The sequence below is a fragment of the Cebus imitator genome, unplaced genomic scaffold (genome assembly GCF_001604975.1).
Source record: "Cebus imitator isolate Cc_AM_T3 unplaced genomic scaffold, Cebus_imitator-1.0 Scaffold815, whole genome shotgun sequence".
Taxonomy (NCBI): domain Eukaryota; kingdom Metazoa; phylum Chordata; class Mammalia; order Primates; family Cebidae; genus Cebus; species Cebus imitator.
In genome coordinates this window covers 196,628-208,955 of record NW_016108130.1, presented here as the reverse complement: position 1 = coordinate 208,955, position 12,328 = coordinate 196,628, and the positions used below count along the sequence as shown (strand labels likewise).

Genomic DNA, 12,328 nt, shown 5'->3' with positions numbered 1-12,328 from the left:
CAGATTAGTCAAAGCTAATAATGGAAATTCCATTTCAATGATTTTGTTGGGGTGAACTTGGGAGCAAAGATGTTTGGAAAGTATTCTGTAGTACTCCTGGGAAAGATCTCCTTGATAACACATTGTCATGACATGAGAAGGGACTGTTCCTCTTCTGCTGGGCTTTTTTCATGTCTATACATGGTATTGGCTTATTGTTTGTATCTCTGAAGAAGGGCAGTAGCCTGAAGATAACAGTGCACAAGGTGGGAAAAGCTGGCTCAGAGGTGACATGCTCTCTTGGGAAGCTGCCCTGCTCTCTCTACCTGCTGTCTACTGAGACTTCGTATAACCTGCAATAACTGTTTTTTATTTGGTCTTAGGGCTGTCTGATACTTAGAGCTAAAGGCATTCTAGCTGACACAGAGGAATATTTTTCTAAGTGTTAATGTTCTATATAGTAATTAGGGGGAAGAATTATTTCTTTTGACAAGTTAATATAAAGATGGCTGTTTGTATCAGCCATGGTTCTTTCTGGTGGAAAACAGAATTCTCCAACTAAAAGTATTTTAATGGCAGACTGATTACAATGGTATGGGCCAGAAACAAGGGACATTGAAACACCCAGAGACTTGTATCAGCAGGAAGCCATTGCCATTCTGAGGCTTGAAGGGGCGAGGTTGGAAGCACTGTTACCAGAGCTTAGTAAGAACTGCTGTCATGGAGGAGGCACTACCTTGTAAGAGACATCATTACTACCAGAATTGTTGTGCCAAATTGCTGGTGCCTGTCTTTGGAGAAACCAACTAGATACGTCTGCAGAAGAGCACAGGTGGACACAGAAAAGGGTGGAGAGAGAATCTGGGAAGAGAAATGGAGAAAAAGCAGTATAGTGTTTTTCATTTCTGTGAATTCCTATGTAGAAGGCTCAGTGTTAGAAATAAAGTTAGTCTACTAGTTGAAAGTTAAGTGTTTTGGTTTGTTCTGCTTTCCTATTGGTGTAAGTAAACTCCCTTTGGAACCACACAGGTATGTCTCCTTCAACATGTATGAAGCAGATATATTAAATCACATTATTCATACTTCTCTGTGGTGTTCCTTATTGTACGTGGTGTAAGGTATTCTTCCAAATAAATAGCCAGTTGTCCCTGCACTGTTTTATTAATTCACCCTTTCTCATGTTGATTTGATACATTTTTATCATGTACTTAAATATGTGTTGTGACTATTGCTTTCATCTGCTCAATGCAGCTTTTCTACATTCTTTTAGTAATAGAACTGGTCATTGTGACCATGGGGTGGCATTTACCCCAATTCTGGCTTCACAGAGTACTGTGTCTTCATGGCCTTCACATTTGTATTGATCCAGCAATGATCATTTGTTGCAAAATAGACCAGTGACAACCCATCCTAGAATATTTTTATTGGGAGGTCACCACAGACTGGATGGTTTGTGTTCTTACTGCTGCCAGCAGTCATATTCAGAAAGTACATTTGCTCTATAATCTATTGAAAGTCAGTCCTCCACACAAAAATTAAAAAAGAAAAAAAGTTCTATAAAGGAAATTATCTAGGCTGAGTGTGATGGCTCATCCCTTTAATCCCAGCATTTTGGGATGCCTTGGTGGGCAGATCAGTTGAGGTCAGAAGTTCAAGACCAATCTGGCCAGCATGGTGAAACCCCATCTCTACTAAAAATACAAAAAAATGAGAAACATTAGCCAGGCATGGTGGCTGGTAACTGTAGTCGTAGCTACTTGGGAGGCTGAGGCATGAGATTCCCTTGAACCTAGGATGTGTAGGTTGCAGTGAGGTGAGATTGCACTACTGCACTCTAGCCTGGACAACAGAGTGAGACTCCATCTCAAATAAATAAATGAATGAATGGATGAATGAATGAAAAAAAAAAAAAAGGAAAAGGAGATGGCTGTGATAAGCACCATAAAGAAAAATCAAAATAGGAAAAGTTGTCAGAGATATTTGATTTTAGATAGGATGGAGAGGAAAAGACCTCACTGAGCAGGCTACATTGAGAGAGGAGTGATGTGGATAAAATCTTGAAAAAGAGTGTGTGTTCACATGTGTATATCTGACACATGCATGTAAACCAAAAACTTTATATGATTCTGTTTCATGAGACACTTACCCTAATTACCTGTAATGTGCTTTGATATTTTCTGTTGTACTGCATTCTATTAAAATAAATATTTTTTCCCATACACTACACTGATCTCACAGCCAACAAGTAGTTTACCCCCTAGTGCACTCATGTTTAAACCAGGACAAGAATTACTCGGTCGTAGATTTGTGATTTCTGAAATGACTAATCACTCCTAGTGCCTGGAAGTAGTTTTCATCAGAAACTCTGAAGGGCCTGTTTTTGGAATTGGGCCTATTTTCTGTCTTGAACTCACCCTCCCCTGGCCTAGTGGGCCTTGTCACTTCACACCCAACCTGTATTTAGCAGGGAAATGTGGAACCATTGCTTCTGGGAGGATTCAGCCCATGGGTATGCTTGATGCCTTCAACCCCTACTCCTGTTTGCTGCTGGCAGCCACAGACTGTGGCTGTGACTGCCCTGGATTCTTTCCTCATATCTCTCTTTTTCTGAGGAAGACTTACCTATTTCCATTCCGATTTTTCCACTAATTCTTCCTCTGTTGCCCAGTGACTTGACACTGCACACCCAACCTCCTCCCTTTTATCTGAGGAACTCCAACTCCCTCCTAACCTACCGCTCTTCTCAGATTTTGCAATCCCAGGCACCCCTTTCAGACAACAAGGAACCAGTGTCTTCTCTTAGACACTACTTGTAAAGAACAAGGTCTCAGATACTTTGGGAGGTGAGAACTGATGATTAATATGAAGCTATCCCTAGCTTTGTGCAGTGGCAGTATCATAGCCAATGAGGTTTATCTGAGGCACGATTATTGCTAATTGAAAACTTTTCCCAATACCCCGCTGTGATGACTTGAAATATAGTCAGCATTGGCAATTTTTGGCAGTCTCTACAGAGACTGAATATATTAAAAAAAACAAAACAAAAAAAACGAAGTTATCCCATGTTTGGAGTCCATACTTCAGTATGGCTAACACACTCTGGAATTGTTTTCCTCATCTACAGAATGGATGTTCAGGTATGTTGAACATACTCTACAAGAGTGGGTCCTCTCTACAAGAGTGGGTCTTAGCCCTAAGCTTGCTTTCAGTAACAGCCAAAAATTCTCACTTTACTAGTCACCTAAAGGAAGCCCAAGACCTCTGAAAAGAAGAGAACAGTCAGAGTTTCTTCAACTCAGACCCCTAGTAAAGGCTTGCCCTGTTCTTGTGGATCTCGGAAAACATCCCTTAAAACAGAAAAGGAAGTTAGAGAAGCTTGGAAGCCATGACTGGTGCCCATGACATGGTAGACTTTCATAGCTTTCTCAGTTCTGGATGCCCTTATGCTGATGTCCACACCAGCTACACTTACTAGGAGAATATTCTTTGGAATTTGACAGATGAGTCTTCTTCAACCCATCCCACCCACATATAGGTTCACTTCCTTAAAGTAACTTGGTTTTCAGTTCATTCTAAGCCTTATCCATGCATTGTAACTAATACATATGTGCCTGAAGAGAATTTATAATATATCGGAGTCTTATGGGCATTTGAGTTTTACAAATCGGAAATATGGTTAGAATATTAATAAAGTGCTAGATTACATGCCAAAGCATAAAATTATCCATTTCCAAATAATTTTTTGTTGCCTGGAATTAGATCTAGGCATGGCCAGAGGGTTGTAAGTTGTGTTTTTAATTGCTTCTAAAGAGAAATAAATAGTAGGAAATTAACTGTGGATGAATTGATACTACTATTACACATGGCTTTTAGCTTTCTTAGATGATTTGGTGATTTGTACAGATATTGTTACGTTATTACAGTTAAAAATAGTTTAAAGTTCCCATAAAAATGTTACCTAAGTTTTCAAACTGGTAATGATAATGAGGAAAAACATACCTGAACATCAATAACTTTAGAAGAGGAGTTAGATGCTATCAAACACTTTGAAAAACTTCATGAAATAACATAAGAGTGAGTTAGTAGGCAATGATGAGGAAATAGTACTCAGGAAACAGACGTTAAAATCACTGACATGACTTTACTACAAAAGTCATAGGGTTATACTCTCTAAAAATGTGTTTATCCACTTATTTACATGAGAAAATTAGTGGGGAAAATAATACTTTCTGTTACCTGTGTGTTGTGATAGTTTTGTCAGGAGGTTTTGGGTTATTTTGACCTCTTATCTTTCAATGTCCTTTTAGGATACACACACAAACACTCTTACACAATGGAAGTATTATATATATATATATATATATATATATATATATATATAGTATACTGTAAATGAGTTCACTTTATATATATATATATAAAGTGAACTCATTTACAGTATACAATTAACAGTTTTCCATGTTAGTTTTTCTACTATTACCTGATCATTTTTAACAACTACTTAGAATTTCTTCGATGGATCAACAATATTTTATCTACACCCTATTAGTGGCTCACTTTTAGGTAGCTTCCCATATTTTCACTCTTACGAGTGAACATTATAGAGGAACACCCTTCTACACTTGTCCAAGTTTTCTCTTTCTCTCTCTTTTTTTTTTCCACCTGCACAGACACACAGCAACCAAGTGGCTTTCTTCAAATTAATTTCTCAGAATCTACTTTCTGAATAATAGGTGAACTTATTTTCAGTTCTAATGAAATTGACTCCAGAAAGTCTATGGATTTCATTCCCATTCAAAGTTTGGAAATATGATGGCCGGGTGTGGTGACTCATGCCAGTAATCCCAGCACTTTGGGAGGCCAAGGTGGGAAGAATGCTTGAGCCTAGGAGTTCAAGACCAGACTGGGCAACATGGTGAAACCCCATCTCTACAGAAAATACAAAAAATTAGCTGGGTGTGGTGGTGCACATTCTCTAATCTCAGCTACTTGGGAGGCTGAGGTGGGAGAATCACCTAAGCCTGGGAAGTTTAGGCTGCAGTGAGCTGTGATTGTGTCACTGCACTCTAGCCTGAGTGACAGAGCAAGTTCCTGTCTTAAAAACAAAAGAAAAAGTTTGGAAATATGGGCTCACTATTGCCACAGTGGGTGCTGTTTTTTTTTTTTTAATTTCAACTTTATTAATATAACATGATAAAATATTTCTTAAACATTTTAATTTTTTAATTTTCCAGAGACCAAACAATTTAAAAATATTGATTGCCCTTCAGTTTCTTAATGTTGGCTTATATCATTAGGTTCACTTTAATCGAGGTGTTCATCATTTTATAATAGCTAGTCATAGAAGATTAAGATATTTTCTTGGTTTATGTGCTCTTTGTAATAAAAATCTAAGTATACAGTTTACCTTTTTACCGCAACAATGGAAACTATTGCGTTTTTCCTTTATGACATATTTCATATCAACAGGATGGTCTTCCTCATTTTTGGGAGGTATAATTTGAAATTGTCTATGGAAATATATGTATGTGTGGAGATATATACACACACACACACACACACACACACACACACTCACACACACTCTGTGACCAGGCTGGAGTACAGTGGCATGATCTTGGCTCACTGGAACCTCTGCCTCCTGGGTTCAAGAGATTCTCCTGCCTCAGCCTCCTGAGTAGCTGGGACTACAGTTGTCTGCCAACACGCCTGGCTAATTTTTGTATTTTTAGTAGAGATGGGGTTTCACCATCTTGGCTAGGATGTTGTTGATCTCTTGACCTTGTGATCCGCCTGCCCTGGCCTCCCAAAGTGCTGGGATTAAAGGCATGAGCCACCGTGCCTGGCCCAGAAATATATATATATATTTAAGTTTTCAAGTTACTTCAAACTTTCAAGTAATTTTTTGCCTTTGTAATTGGCATGTAATCTTAAGATTATAAAATGTTCATTATAATTTTAAATGCTTTAGTGGTTTAAATTTTATATTTCTGGTGGGCGTGGTGGCTCACGTCTGTAATCCCAGTACTTTGGGAGGCTGAGGCAGGTGGATCACAAGGTCAAGAGATTGAGATCATCTTGGCCAACATGGTGAAACCTCGTCTCTACTAAAAATACAAAAATTAGCCTGTGGTCCTAGCTACTCAAGAGGCTGAGGCGGAAGAATCGCTTGAACCCAGGAGGCAGAGGTTGCAGTGAGCGGAGATTGCACCACTGCACTCCAGCCTGGCAACAGAGCAAGACTTCGTCTCAAAAAAAATTTTTTTTATATTACCATGTGAAGTATATTTATTATAATATGTGAGGTAAACACTTAACACTTAGCATGTTATCTACAGTGAGGCTGAAATTTAGACATTCCTGGATAAACAAAAGCTGAGGTAGGCCAGGCATGTTGGCTCACGCTTGTAATCCCAGCACTTTGAGAGGCTGAGGCAGGTGGATCATCAGGTCAGGAGTTCAAGGCCAGCCTGGCCAACACAGTGAAACCCCATCTCTACTAAATACAAAAATGAGCTCAGCGTGGTGGTGGGCGCCTGTAATCCCAGCTACTTGGGAGGCTGAGGCAGGAGAATTGCTTGAACCCAGGAGACAGAGGTTGCGGTGAGCCAAGATTGTGCCCACTGCACTCCAGCCTAGGCAACAAAAGCAAAACTCTGTCAAAAAAGAAAAAAATCTCAGGGAGTTTGATAGCACTAGACCTGCCCTGCAAGAAAGCTAAAAAGAGTCCTTCAGGTTGGAATGACACTAGACAGAAACTAATGCCATAAAAGAAATAAAGATACTTGATAAAGGTAAATGCACAGGCAGTTATAATACAAAGAAGTATTATTGTAACATTGGTTTGTAATTCCACTTTTTGGTTTTTACATGATTTAAGAGAGTAATGCATAAAAAGGTTTTGTGTCTGTTTCTGGACACTGTGTGAAGAAGTAATTTTGTGGCTTGGCGCCGTGGCTCACATCCCTATTCCCAGAACTTTGGGAGGCTGAGGTGGGCAGATCACCTGAGGTTGGGAGTTCCAGACCAGCCTGACTAACATGGAGAAACCCTGTTTCTACTAAATATACAAAAATCAGCTGGGCATGGTGATGCATGCCTGTAATCTCAGTTACTTGGGAGGGTGAGTCAGGAGAATCTCTTGAACCCGGGAGGCAGAGTTTTGGCGAGCCAAGATTGTGATGTCACACTCCATCCTGAACACCAAGAGCAAAACTCTGTCTCAAAAATTTTAAAACAGATTTTGTGACATCAGTAACTTAAAAAGTGGTGGGGACATTGCTGTGTAGAAGCAGAGTTCTTTTGTATGTTATTGTAGTTAAGCTAGTATAAATTTAATTTATAGTGTTAAGACTTTAGGATGTTAAATGTAACAAAGAAAATAGCTATAAAGGATACACAAAAGAAATGAGAAGGGAATTAAAACATTTTACTACAAAAAATCAACCAAAAAGAAAACTGTAATTCAAGGAATGAGGGACAAAAAGGCTGTAAGACAGAAAACAAAAGCACAATGATAGATGTAGATGCTTCATTTTTGGTAATTACTTTAAATGTAAATGGCCTAAATTCTTCCATCAAAAGACAGAGATTGACAGAATGGATTAAATGAAACCAAATGTGATTCAACACTACTGTCTACAAAAGACTCAGATTCTAACCTGAGTTAGAACACAAATAGGTTAAAAGTGAAAGAATGAAGAAATATATTCCATGCAAGTAGTAAAAAGGGCAGAAGTGAGTGCAGCTGATCTTTGATCAATTGGCAGTGGGTTAGGGGCACTGACCCCTGACACAGTAAACACACACACCCTTGGCCTCCCCCAAAATGTAACTACTAGTGGCCTACTATTGACCAGAAATTAACGTATATTATATATGTGTATTATATACTGTATTCTTACAATAAAGTAAGCTAAAAATATTAAGAAAATGGTAAGGAAGGGCCGGGTACAGTGGCTAACACCTATAATCCCAGCACTTTGGCAGGCCGAGGCAGGTGGATCGTGATTCAGGAGTTTGAGACCAGCCTGACCAACATGGTGAAACCCTGTCTCTACTAAAAATACAAAAATTAGCCAGGCATGGTGGCATGCGCATGTAATCCCAGCTTCTCAGGAGGCTGAGGTAGGAGAATCACTTGTTAGTGGGAGGTGGAGGTTGCAGTAAGCTGACATAGTGGCACTGCACTCCAGCCTGGACAACAGTGTGAGACTCCATCTCAAAAGAAAAAAAAAATGTAAGGAAGAAAAAATGTGTTTATTCATTAAGTGGAAGTGAATCATTATTAAGGTCTTCATCCTGTTATCTTCACATTGAATAGGCTGCTGAGGAAGGGGAAAAGGAGGAGCCAGTCTTGTTTTCTCAGTGGTAGCAGAGGCAGAAGTGGAGAGGATTCACGAGAGGCAAACATACTTGGTATAACTTTCCAGAACTACAACATAATTTCTGGCTGACATTTTTGCTTTTCTGTTTTTCTAAAAATGTATCTGTACAGTAACAGTTCTATTGTTTGCTTTAATTTTAGCACCTGTATTATAAAAGCGTCCATGTCAAGTTAAGGCAGTCTCGAATAATTGGAAACCTTCTGCCAGATTGTCTAATGGCAGTTTGTTTTATGACCTTTTTTCTTCTACATCTTATGCCTCATCATTTGGAAGTGCTCATCTCTATCAAGTCATCTTCTGTTAATTCCTCTGGTGTGAGGTCTAGTAGATCTTGAATTTCTCCAAGATCCATATATTGAAATCTTTACTCTCCTGCTTCCACCACCTTTTTATTTATTTATTTATTTTTTGCCATATCCATGATCTCTTTTATGATTTCCTTGATTGGCTCTGTCATAAATCTTGTGAAGTCATGTGCAATATCTGGATATAGTTTCCTCCAGAAGGAATTTATTGTTTTGGGCCCAAATGGCTTCCATGTTTTTTTTTTTTTAACAGTGATGGCATTCTCAGTGCCAGTGGCGTCACCTTTCCAGACTTTCATGATGTTCTTCCATAGCATTAACTACCCTTTCCATGGAGTACCATTGTAATTAGCCTTAAAGTTTCTCATGCCCTCCTCATCTAGAGGCTGAATTAGAGACACTGTTTGGGGGCACATAGACCGCTTTGACACCTTAGGTGTTGAACTAATGGGTTCTGCGTAGCCGAGGGCATGCTCAATATCAAAAGACCTTCAAAAGGCAGTCCCTTACGAGAAAGGTACGTCCTGACTTCAGGGACAAAGCATGGATGAAACCAATCCAGAAAAAGGGTTCTCACTGTCCAGGCCTTTGTATTGTGCAACCAAAAGACTGGAAGCTGATGTTTATCTTTTCTCTTCAAAACTGGGTATTAGCAATTTTACAGTTACTGTTGTACGGTTGCCTTATTTGGTCTATTCCGCTGGAAAGTCCCTAGTTATGTAAGTTAGTTGGCTGCTACTGATTGGTTGAGCATATATTGTATATATCTGATAACCTGCTTTAAAGTCTGCTGTATCTGAAATTAATATAGCTATCCCCAGTTTCTTTTGATTAGTACTGGGATTCAGATATTCAAATGACCAGCATCATTTGTTGTACAGATAATCTTTTCCTATTGAATTACATTGGCAACTCAATAGTGTACTCTCTGCCTAGGTTCAGCCCATGTGGAGAAATGTTAAATTACCTAGTGAAGAAAAAGCTAGAAATCCTCAGGGTGCCCAGGCAGGGATCCTCCTTTCTAGAATTGAATTTCTGTTATCTTCATTACTTCTACCCCTCTTCAATGTCTTTGAAAATACGAAAAATACAACTGCTATTATTTGTCTAGTTTTTTCTAGGTTTTGAAGTGGGAGCATTGGCCTAATGCAACTTAGTAACTATAGCCTTTTTTTTTAGGAGTGGAGCACAAAATGACATAATATGATAACTTCTAAATTAAAATAAAATTGTAATGAATCAGAATTTATAAGCTGATATACAAAATAAGGTATAAATAATGTTTATTATCATACACAATTCTTAGCTATTAAAGAAGAATGAACTCCATTGCTTTAGTGCCTGTGAATGGACCATACTCATTATGGACTTGGTAACTTTGTCAATGATTTGACAACCTATCCTTGATATTAAGATTCACATTATTAACATCAGGCTGGGTGTGGTGGCCCACATCTGTAATCCCAGCACTTTGGGTGACCCAGGAGGGTTGGGTGGATCACCCTAGCCCAGGAGTTTGAGACAAGCCTGGCCAGCATGGCGAGACCTTGTCTATAAATATATAAAACAAAAAGTAATCCTGTCTAAAAAACTAAACTGATCTACAAATAATTAAAAAATAATTAGCCAGGCGTCGTGCCTGTAGTCCTAGTTACTTAGGAGGCCGAGGTGGGATGATCACTTGAGCCAGGGAATTGGAGATTGCAGTGAGCCAAGATTGCACCATTGCACTCCAGCCAGGGTGACAGAGTGATATCCTGTCTCAAACAACAAACTAAATAAGATTCACTATTATTATAATTCAAATAATCCTTGTTATAATATGTATATTTTCTACTCAGTTAAATAGTAATGCTAGTTACAAGGCTGAAAATGTATTCCTGAAAATCCTCAATTTATGAACTGAAATTTGATGTTATAACAACATATTCAAACCACCAGCCTCAGGAACAGTTATTGTAGTAGACGCCACTCTGAAATATCCAAATTAATGCCCAAATTTAAAAACAACATTAAAGAATAAATATGTTACAGTGGTTGTATGTATATGGTAAGGATTCATCCTTTTTTTTTTTCTTGAGACAGAATTTTGCTCTTGTTGAGGCTGGAGTGCAATGGCACGTTCTTGGCTCACTGCAACCTCTGCCTCTTGGGCTGAAGCCTCAGCCTCCTGAGTAGCTGGGATTACCGGTGCCTGCCATGATGCCCGGCTAATTTTTTGTATTTCTAGTAGAGACGGGGTTTCACCATGTTGACCAGGCTGGTCTCGAACTTCTGACCTCAGGCAATCCACCTGCCTCGGCCTCCCAAAGTGCTGGGATTACAGGTGTGAGCCACCGCACCTGGTCGATATTTATTAAATTTTAAGAGTTGTGTAAACATCATCACAATTCAATTTTACATTTATATCACCCAAAACATTCCTTCTAGCCAATATGCTGTCAGTCTTCCCTCTAATCACCAGCCAATCACTGATCTTCCTTGTCTCTATAAAATTGTCTTTCAGCCTGGCCAACATGGTGAAACCCCATCTTTAACAAAAAATATAAAATTGTCTTTCAGTCTGGCCAACATGGTGAAACCCCATCTTTAACAAAAAATATAAAGATTAGCCAAGGGTGGAGGCACCTGCCTGTAGTCCCAACTACTCAGGAGGCTGAAGTGGGAGAATTGCTTGAACCCAGGAAGTGGAGGTTGCATGAGCTAAAATTGTGCCACTGAACTCCAGCCTGGGTGACAAAGTGAGACCCTGTCTCAAAAAAAAAAAAAAAAGTTTTCTAGACATTAAATATGTAGTCTTTTATGCCTAACTCCTTTTATTTAACAAAATGATTGTTTTAGGTTCATCCATGTTGTAGGGGTTCTAGTTTCTCCATATCCTCCACATCATTTGTTATTTTCTGTTTTTATAATAACCATTTTAGTAATTATATAGTGGTATCTCATTGTATGTTTAATTTGTAGTTCTCTAGTGACAAATGATGTTTGCTTTGTTTGCATTTGTATATTTTCTTTATTTTTTGAGATGGGGTCTCGTTCCATTATCCAGGCTGGAGTGCAGTGGTGCCTTCACAGCTCACTGCAACCTTCACTTCTTGAGTTCAAGTGTCTCCTGAGTAGTGAGGATTACAGGCACACAACCACCATCCTGGCTAATTTTTGTATTTTTAGTAGAGTTGGTATTTCACCATGTTGACCAGACTGGTCTTGAACTCTGGACTGCAGGTGATCCACCTGTCCCAGCCTCCCAAAATGCTGGGATTACAGGCGTGAGCCACTGTGCCTGGCCCTTGCATTTGTATATTTTCTTTGGTGAAATGTCTCATTCAGACATTTTGCATGTTTTTAGAATTGGGTTGTTTGTCTTATTAAGTTATAAGTCTCTATATATTCAAGTTGTGAGACTTATCAGAATTATAATTTGCAAATATTTTCTTTTGTCTCTCTTTTTTTTTTTTGGGGGGATGGAGTCTCACTCTGTCACCCAGGCTGGAGTGCAGTGGCATGATCTCAGCTCGTTGCAACCTCCGCCTCCGGGGTTCAAGCAATTCTCCCACCTCAGCCTCCTGAGTAGCTGGGATTATAGGTGCCCACCACCACTCCTGGCTAATTTTTTGTGTGTATTTTTAGTGCAGAAAGGATTTCACCATGTGGGTC

At 39.1% G+C, this 12,328-nt stretch overlaps 1 non-coding gene across 1 annotated transcript; it reads left to right on the top strand.

The window, feature by feature from the left end:
• Positions 1-2,855: 2,855 nt before the first annotated feature.
• LOC119469760 lies at positions 2,856-2,996 on the top strand. Its single transcript, XR_005198606.1, has one exon. It is a non-coding gene; the product is annotated as a U4 spliceosomal RNA (small nuclear RNA).
• The last annotated feature ends 9,332 nt before the right edge of the window (positions 2,997-12,328 follow it).